This window comes from Hyposmocoma kahamanoa, unplaced genomic scaffold, assembly GCF_003589595.1.
Source record: "Hyposmocoma kahamanoa isolate Upper Pololo Valley unplaced genomic scaffold, ASM358959v1 102235, whole genome shotgun sequence".
NCBI lineage: Eukaryota > Metazoa > Arthropoda > Insecta > Lepidoptera > Cosmopterigidae > Hyposmocoma > Hyposmocoma kahamanoa.
The window spans coordinates 9,405-16,680 of record NW_020653340.1 but is presented as its reverse complement, the minus strand read 5'-3'; the positions used below and the strand labels follow the sequence as shown (position 1 = coordinate 16,680).

Sequence of the window (7,276 nt, the reverse complement as noted above, 5' to 3'; positions counted from 1 at the left end):
TCTTATGATATTGCTTTTGTGTTGTATAATAATAATAATAATAATTGTCCCTGACCCCGGCCAACTGTGCCATAGCCGGGAAATACCGCCTCTCCCATTTAAAAATTCAAAATTAGTCTTTTAGGCCATGGGAGAGGCGAGAGATTAAAATAAACATAATAATAATAATAAAGCACACACTCAACATAATTTTGTTGTGCTCGTAAGCCATTTATTTTAATCACTGTGTCCTGTATTTAGGTCTGCAGGAAGAAATTTTTATAAAAAGTAAGTAGAATGTTTTGTTTGCGTATTCCTTTTGTTAAATGTGAATTTTGTGTTGTGTAGGTACTATAATTAATAAATAAGATACAAAAAGCGTTTCGCGATGGCTCACACGATGTGTCTCGCACCCGAACAATCGCGTCGACGGCGAAACAACTGTTGTAAAAAGTTTCTCGTCTTAAGCCGATTCCATGTCGATAAGTGTGATGTCGTCCTAACTTTAAAATGTTTACACAATAAATTGTTTTGTAATTTAATTATTAAAAATTGTGTAAAGTGTAATAGATTTCAAAGGATAACAATACCTTTCCCCAGAATGCGCTCTAGACCCACTGCTTTTCCGCTTCGGGTGGTTTTTCTTTGGACGCACAGCTCTCTTGTGTTTAGCGGCCGACGTGTCCAACAGTTCAGCTTCCACGTCCAGGTCTGGGTCGACCCGCGACGCCCTGGGAAGGGGTGAGGGGTTACTATGAGGTAGGGAGTAATGCAAGAATTGAGATGTAATTGGGGGAAGTTTGCATTTTAAAAAGGTAGTTAAGATATGTAACAAAGAAATGGAAACAGAGTTTTACTTCTGTAGTGTCACACAGCAATATGTTTCTTTCTGTTGTAAAGCGTGTATGTGGCATATAACTCGTGACTTTCTTAAGTTCTAAGTACATTTGTGAATATTAAATCAACTACTGACAGTAGGTATACAAATTGTTGAAAGTAAATTAAATTCGGTCTAGTCATATATGTATAGCCAGACTGGTCACACTCTCGTGCTTCCAAAATATTACCTTTATGTACTTTTAATTTAATTGTAATTATAGTACTAGTTTTAAATGTTTCGTTTTTATACGTATTTAACGTATCTGTATATATTTAGTTGGTAAGCCTTACTAAATAAATAAATAAATAAAACTAAATTAATTACAAATGTCAATCAGCAACAGGCTTCGTCACATAATAATTAATAATGCAATTCGCCAGACATAATAATTTTTAATTAACTATAACTGCCTCGCAACTGCAGTGCGTCAGGGATGTTTGCGGAGCGGCGGGTGGATTGTTTCTACACAACGATGCGCAAGCGTTGCACGTCACTGGGGCGTAGAGTCGTTGTCAGCTCCAACATCATCCTGAACACGTTTGCAAATAGGCCCGACAGCCAGTACATCGATCATTGCGGCAAGCCTCATGTTATTCATTATTTGTAATCTTTTATGACATTTATGTTTTTTTGTTATTAATTTAATTTATTTTGAAATCAGGACTGTTCGCGTATGCACAAATAGATGGATTCGCTGCCATTATACGAAAAAGAGTGGCCGCGTTGATGCGCAGAAGCCGTGGCAGCGGCTACGGCCTCCTGAGTATCATTGCTGGCAGGATCCAAGGTTTATTCCTTGAACACTGAACCAAAATTCACACGTACCCTAAACAGAGTGAATATTTGTAATTTGCTAGCAGTAGTAAGTTTTTGCTTTTATTACTAACCAATATCTATGTATAACATTCGAAATAAATAATTTGAATTTGAAAAAATTTTCACATATAGTATTTATTATTTTTGTATTTGTTAATTCGAGTGTTGTTTTGATTGTGATTTCAAAATTTTGAGTATACTATATGTAACATAATTTTAATTCATAGCATTGCTACTAACGAAACTAGACTTTTGTTGTTGTTGAAATAAATGATTATTACATTATTGTTATTAGAATGAAAAAGGACTGCTCTGAATCTCAGTTGATTCAAACGTCCCCAAAAATTTGTGAATATTTAATAGCAACACTTGTTACTAACGATAAAGGAAAGCATCTTGATGAAATTTTCATATCGAAGGACGTTCACCAATCAGGGAAAAGGTGTGAAGTTTCCAACCCGCATTAGACCAGTGTGGCGGTTTATGCCCTAAACCATATCCTTGGCGAAGACCCGTACCCAGCAATGGAACGTAAAGTGATAATATGTAAAGCAGGCACACATTTCGCACTGCTATTACAATAGTGTTGTAACTCAAAATATCTGAAATTTAATATTGTTATCATGACTGTACGTAAAATTTGATTCTCTACACGTCAAAAAAACCGTCGTTAGAATATTGTAAGAAATAATTAAAAGTTATCCACTTAAATCAAAATGAGACACACTTTATGTGAGTTAGTTCTGGCCAAAATAATCCATATTCAAAAATAATAAATTATTTTTTCCATTTCATTTTTAAATATATTTGAGAAATGGTTTAAGTGTCTATCATAATCTGCAACATATATAAATTTTAATGATTTTTTGCGGGAAGTGAGTAATTCGTTTTTCATCAATTCTAAGGAAGTCCACTTATAGAGTTAATACACTATTATATTAACAGTGCGATTTGACATACGTAAATCAATTTTTGTTATGGATTGCAAAAATTGTACAGAGGCCTATTTAGATACTAAGCGATATTCGCTGACGCTTTGAGTATGAGTTTGAGATGTAGGTGTCTCCCGTGTTATATGCTCTAAGGGTGAGTACAGACCAGGCGAACGCGCCGCGAACGCGCTGCATGTGCGCTGCACGCGTACTGCATCCGTCCAGTCAAATACAGTTAATTATGTGGCGCGCGAACGGCACGCGAACCTTTCGCAAACAGACGCATTTACGGCCTATTTGCCAGATCTGTACGCACCCTAAGCTTAAACCAAAACTAAATCGTGTTAAGGAACAAAATATAATAATTGATAATCAAGTGGGACATGCACTCTGGATCGTGTCAAGGTGGGAATCTGGGAGTCTAGGCCTTGTCTGGAAACGGGCAAAACTTTTTGATTTTAATCATTAAAATGTTGTACTTTTTAAAAAAAGCGTGCTTATAAAAACGCTTTTCACTTAAAGGTTTTTAGTTTAAAGCTCACAAAATCCCATAAAGTTTATGTTAGAAAACCTTGTAACATTGTGTTGACAATTAAAAGCGAGAGCCAGCCGCTAACGGCTTTCCGATAACTTTATTTGTAAACGAGCTTTGTTTTTATTTATAACGTTATTATTCGCTTTAGGAGACATAGATGGCGGGATTAGACATTTAAGCATGTTGTAAAAAATTTGATTGTTGTGTAGTGAACTGCAACGCTTACAACTTACGCTTACAATTATAAGCGTGTTTGTGTGCTAATATTAAAAGCAAATTTTTAAAGTGTTTCTTTTTCTATTTAAGTGCCCACCTCTATCTATGGCGACTTTGCACTAGGGATGGGCGCAGCTCGACAAGTTAGATTGTCGGTGTGCGGATTCTAACGACATCGACTATAACATTTTAGTTTCAGTTAGTTATGACGTAACTACTATTTAATGTACTAAATTTGTGCTTGTGTTTCCTTTATTGTTTCATTGTGGTAAAATTATCTAAATTAAAATCAATAACTGGGAAGACCGGTTCACATAAGGCAAAATTAGCGTTACAGTTTTGCGATGTTAATTTCTTGGTGTTAGTATAACCGGTGTTGTAAATTTAGCATTTCAGCCTTGTTACAGCCTTCCTCATATCATTTTGTAACAATTAAATCATGATTCTAATTTTGATTTAAAGAAATATTTTATTTTTGTTAACATTGTAAGGTTATGTAGTTTACATTTTCATTATAATTCTAAACAGAAGTAGTTCCAATATTAGTGAAAAAACTTCACTACAACAAAGTCAACTTGTTGACAGACTAATGAATCATCTAAAAATTTAAGTTATGTATGAATTGGTAGAGCACCTGTCACTGATTGTCCGAGGATACTGGTTCGAATCCATACCCGGATCGAATGAATTTTTCTTATTAAATATTAGACAATACGTTGCTTTTGATCCTAAAGTAATAGAACGAGTATCTAAAGCACTTGTATTATGAAAATCTGAAACGACGATCCGAAACAATGTAGAAAAGTTAGTTATTTCTAGATTGACCTGGTCGGGGATCGAACCCGGGATCTTAGAGACGGCGACACCATGAAAACCGGCGTGTATGCCACTCGACCACGGATGCCTCATAAAAGTATTAGGGGTTAAAGTATGAAATTGCCGTTTTATTGCAATAGGTTCTTTGAATTTTCATAGAATCTTCATGGTTTGAGGTTTTCGAATGAAACTTTTTTCAAATGGTTTCTGTGATTTTTTTTTTTTAATTTGAAACATTTGAATATCGACTTTCAATTGTTTTTGTTATTCAATTTAGACAAGAAAGATGGATACTGCGAAATTCGAGTGATTTTTGAATACGAGTTCCGACGCGGAACTAACGCGGCAGAAACAGCCCGCAATATCAATGCTGCGTTTGGAGAGGGGTCTACTAATGAACGCACCGTGCGATTTTGGTTTAAACGCTTTCGTGATGGAAATTTCGACTTAAAGAACGAGGCACGAGGAAGACCCAGGTGAATAACGATGAATTAAGAGAGATAGTGGAAGCCGATCCTAGTCAAACTACCCAGGAATTAGCGGCATGGTTTAACGTTACCTTACCCACAATATTGACTCACTTGCGTCAAATCAATAAAATAAAAAAATACGAAAAATGGGTGCCTCATGATTTGACTGATCTGCAGAAAGAAACGCGTGTTGAAACTTGTGTTGCCTTGTTGAACCGGTACAGAAATGAAGGAATATTGGATCGAATTGTAACATGTGATGAAAAGTGGATTCTTTATGATAACCGGAAAAGAAAAATGCAATGGCTGACCCCAGGTCAAATGCCACAACAGTGTCCTAAAGCAAAACTTACCAATAAAAAGGTAATGGTAACTGTTTGGTGGTCTCAGCATGGTGTTATTCACTATAGTTTTCTCCGATCTGGTCAAGCAATAACGGCAGATGTCTATTGTGCCGAACTCCGAACCATGTTGACAAAACTAGCAGTAAAACAGCCCCGACTCATGAATCGATCTTCACCATTATTGCTCCACGACAACGCGAGACCTCACACAGCACGAGAAACCATTTTGACCCTTCAGGAACTGCAGTTAGAAACCATTCGTCATCCTCCGTATTCACCAGACCTTGCTCCAACGGACTACCATTTTTTTCGTGATAATTGTCCAATTATCTACGTGACAAGAAGTTTTCTTCCCAGGAGGCAGTACAAAATGCTTTCACACAGTTTGTGCAGTCTAGATCGTCGGAGTTCTATCGCAAAGGCATTAATAACCTTCCCATTAGATGGCAGCAATGTATAGATAATAATGGCAACTATTTTGATTAAATAAATTTGTTAAAAATTTAAAAAATAAACAATTTAGATTTTCAGTACAAATCGGCAATTTCATACTTTAACCCCTATTATTAAATAAAATTGATACTTTTTTAAATATTATCAAGTGGCGGGACGAACAAGCCATGCGCCTGATGGTAAGCTACAGGACTGTCCATAACATTTGTAGTGTCACTCAGAGCTTAAATCGCAAATATCTGAGGGGCACTACCACTGCGCCCGTCACCCTGAGACATTAAATTGACAAGTCTCTGTAATTTCACCAAATTTATTTATTTATTTTTATTTACTTGTCTAATAATAATAATAGAGTAGTGTAAGTAAAACGCAAAATATTGCTATGTAAGTACATTTATTCGGAATATTTTAGATTACATTTTACTAATTATATTGATATATTTCTTTGTTCAAAACATTTGTATATTGTTATGAACATTTGCGAACTATGTAATAGCTTTGTGAATATTTATAACAGTATTTTATAATGAAATCTGGTGAGGAAAATAGTAAAAAAATTACAATAATGTGACCGAAAAATGCACTTAATTATTAATGCTATGCATGGAGCAGATTTACAGGAACTCATTGCAACAGGCATATAAACACTCATAGCAGTCTTCAGACTGTTCCAAGTTAGCATTATAGATTTCCTTCATCCACTTTTGAAAGCGCTCCTTATTTTTGTTCAGTAACTGTTCAAAAACTGGCCAAGGACAACATAAGCCTGTAATTGAAAAATGCAAATTGAAATGGCAAAGTGTGACATCACCAGACTTTGAGTTAAACTAAGTCTGTCAATATTTATCACCGTTTCAGTTTCATAAAGTGAAAAAATGTAAAACAATAAGCTACTTCGAAAGAACAATCAAGAATAAGAAGTAAAGCTGACAAACGGAAGTTGTTACACAGAATACATGACAACTGTGTTCTTATAAGATAGAAAATGTTCTTACTCTAAATAATTAAAACCTGAACACATTATAAATAAAATGTGATGTAATTACCCTAACAAATCCAGCATCTTCAAGCAGTCTTCCCAAAACATGGCCGACACCTGCTAATTCATGTATAGATTTCTCTCCCATAGGCTCGGCAACGAAATTTCTGTGCTTTTGTGATAGATTCTACATTATATCAAATTTGATTTTACTGAATTTGTTTATTTGTGATAAGATAATAAAACAGAAAGTGTTGGACAGATTAAGTCTTTACCTAGGGCAACATGTGAAGCCGCATGACGCTCAAGTCGGCTTCCAGTCTGGGGTGTCTACGGAATAACACTGTTCGATACTACACCCATCGGGGACATCAGCGTAAGTCAATGGAATTATGAGAGATAATGTGACAGATCGGCCATGTTGCTATTTGTCAGGGGCTGTTTGTGAGGTCGGACGCTAGTGACATTTTTATTAATTATTCGTGTTTATAGTGTTGTTTACAATGTATAAGGTTGTAAAAAGTATTGCCCGAAAAACAATACTCAAAATTAAGGAGTTTTGCGGAGCTGAACAGCGGAATCAAGGTGTTCTATACCCATACAGAATGTTCGCGCGCTAGCTGCCGCCATGACACTTTTTACGATTACCATAACATTGTTTGTTTACCATCTTTTGGGAATTTTTATTGGTCAGTGAGTACAAAAATTGTACGTCATTTGCATTGACTTACAAATAAATGGACGACGGGTCTAATACACAAACCACGAAAAAAATGTCCCAAGTCAACCTATTTAAACGTAGTGACATGTAAAGGATTATGAAAAAGCTAAAACGTTGGATTTAAATTGTAATGTC

At 35.6% G+C, this 7,276-nt stretch overlaps 1 pseudogene; it reads right to left on the bottom strand.

Annotated features, from left to right (window-relative positions):
* Positions 1-5,983: 5,983 nt before the first annotated feature.
* Positions 5,984-6,613, bottom strand: LOC113237744 (annotated as a pseudogene).
* Between the last annotated feature and the right edge of the window lie 663 nt (positions 6,614-7,276).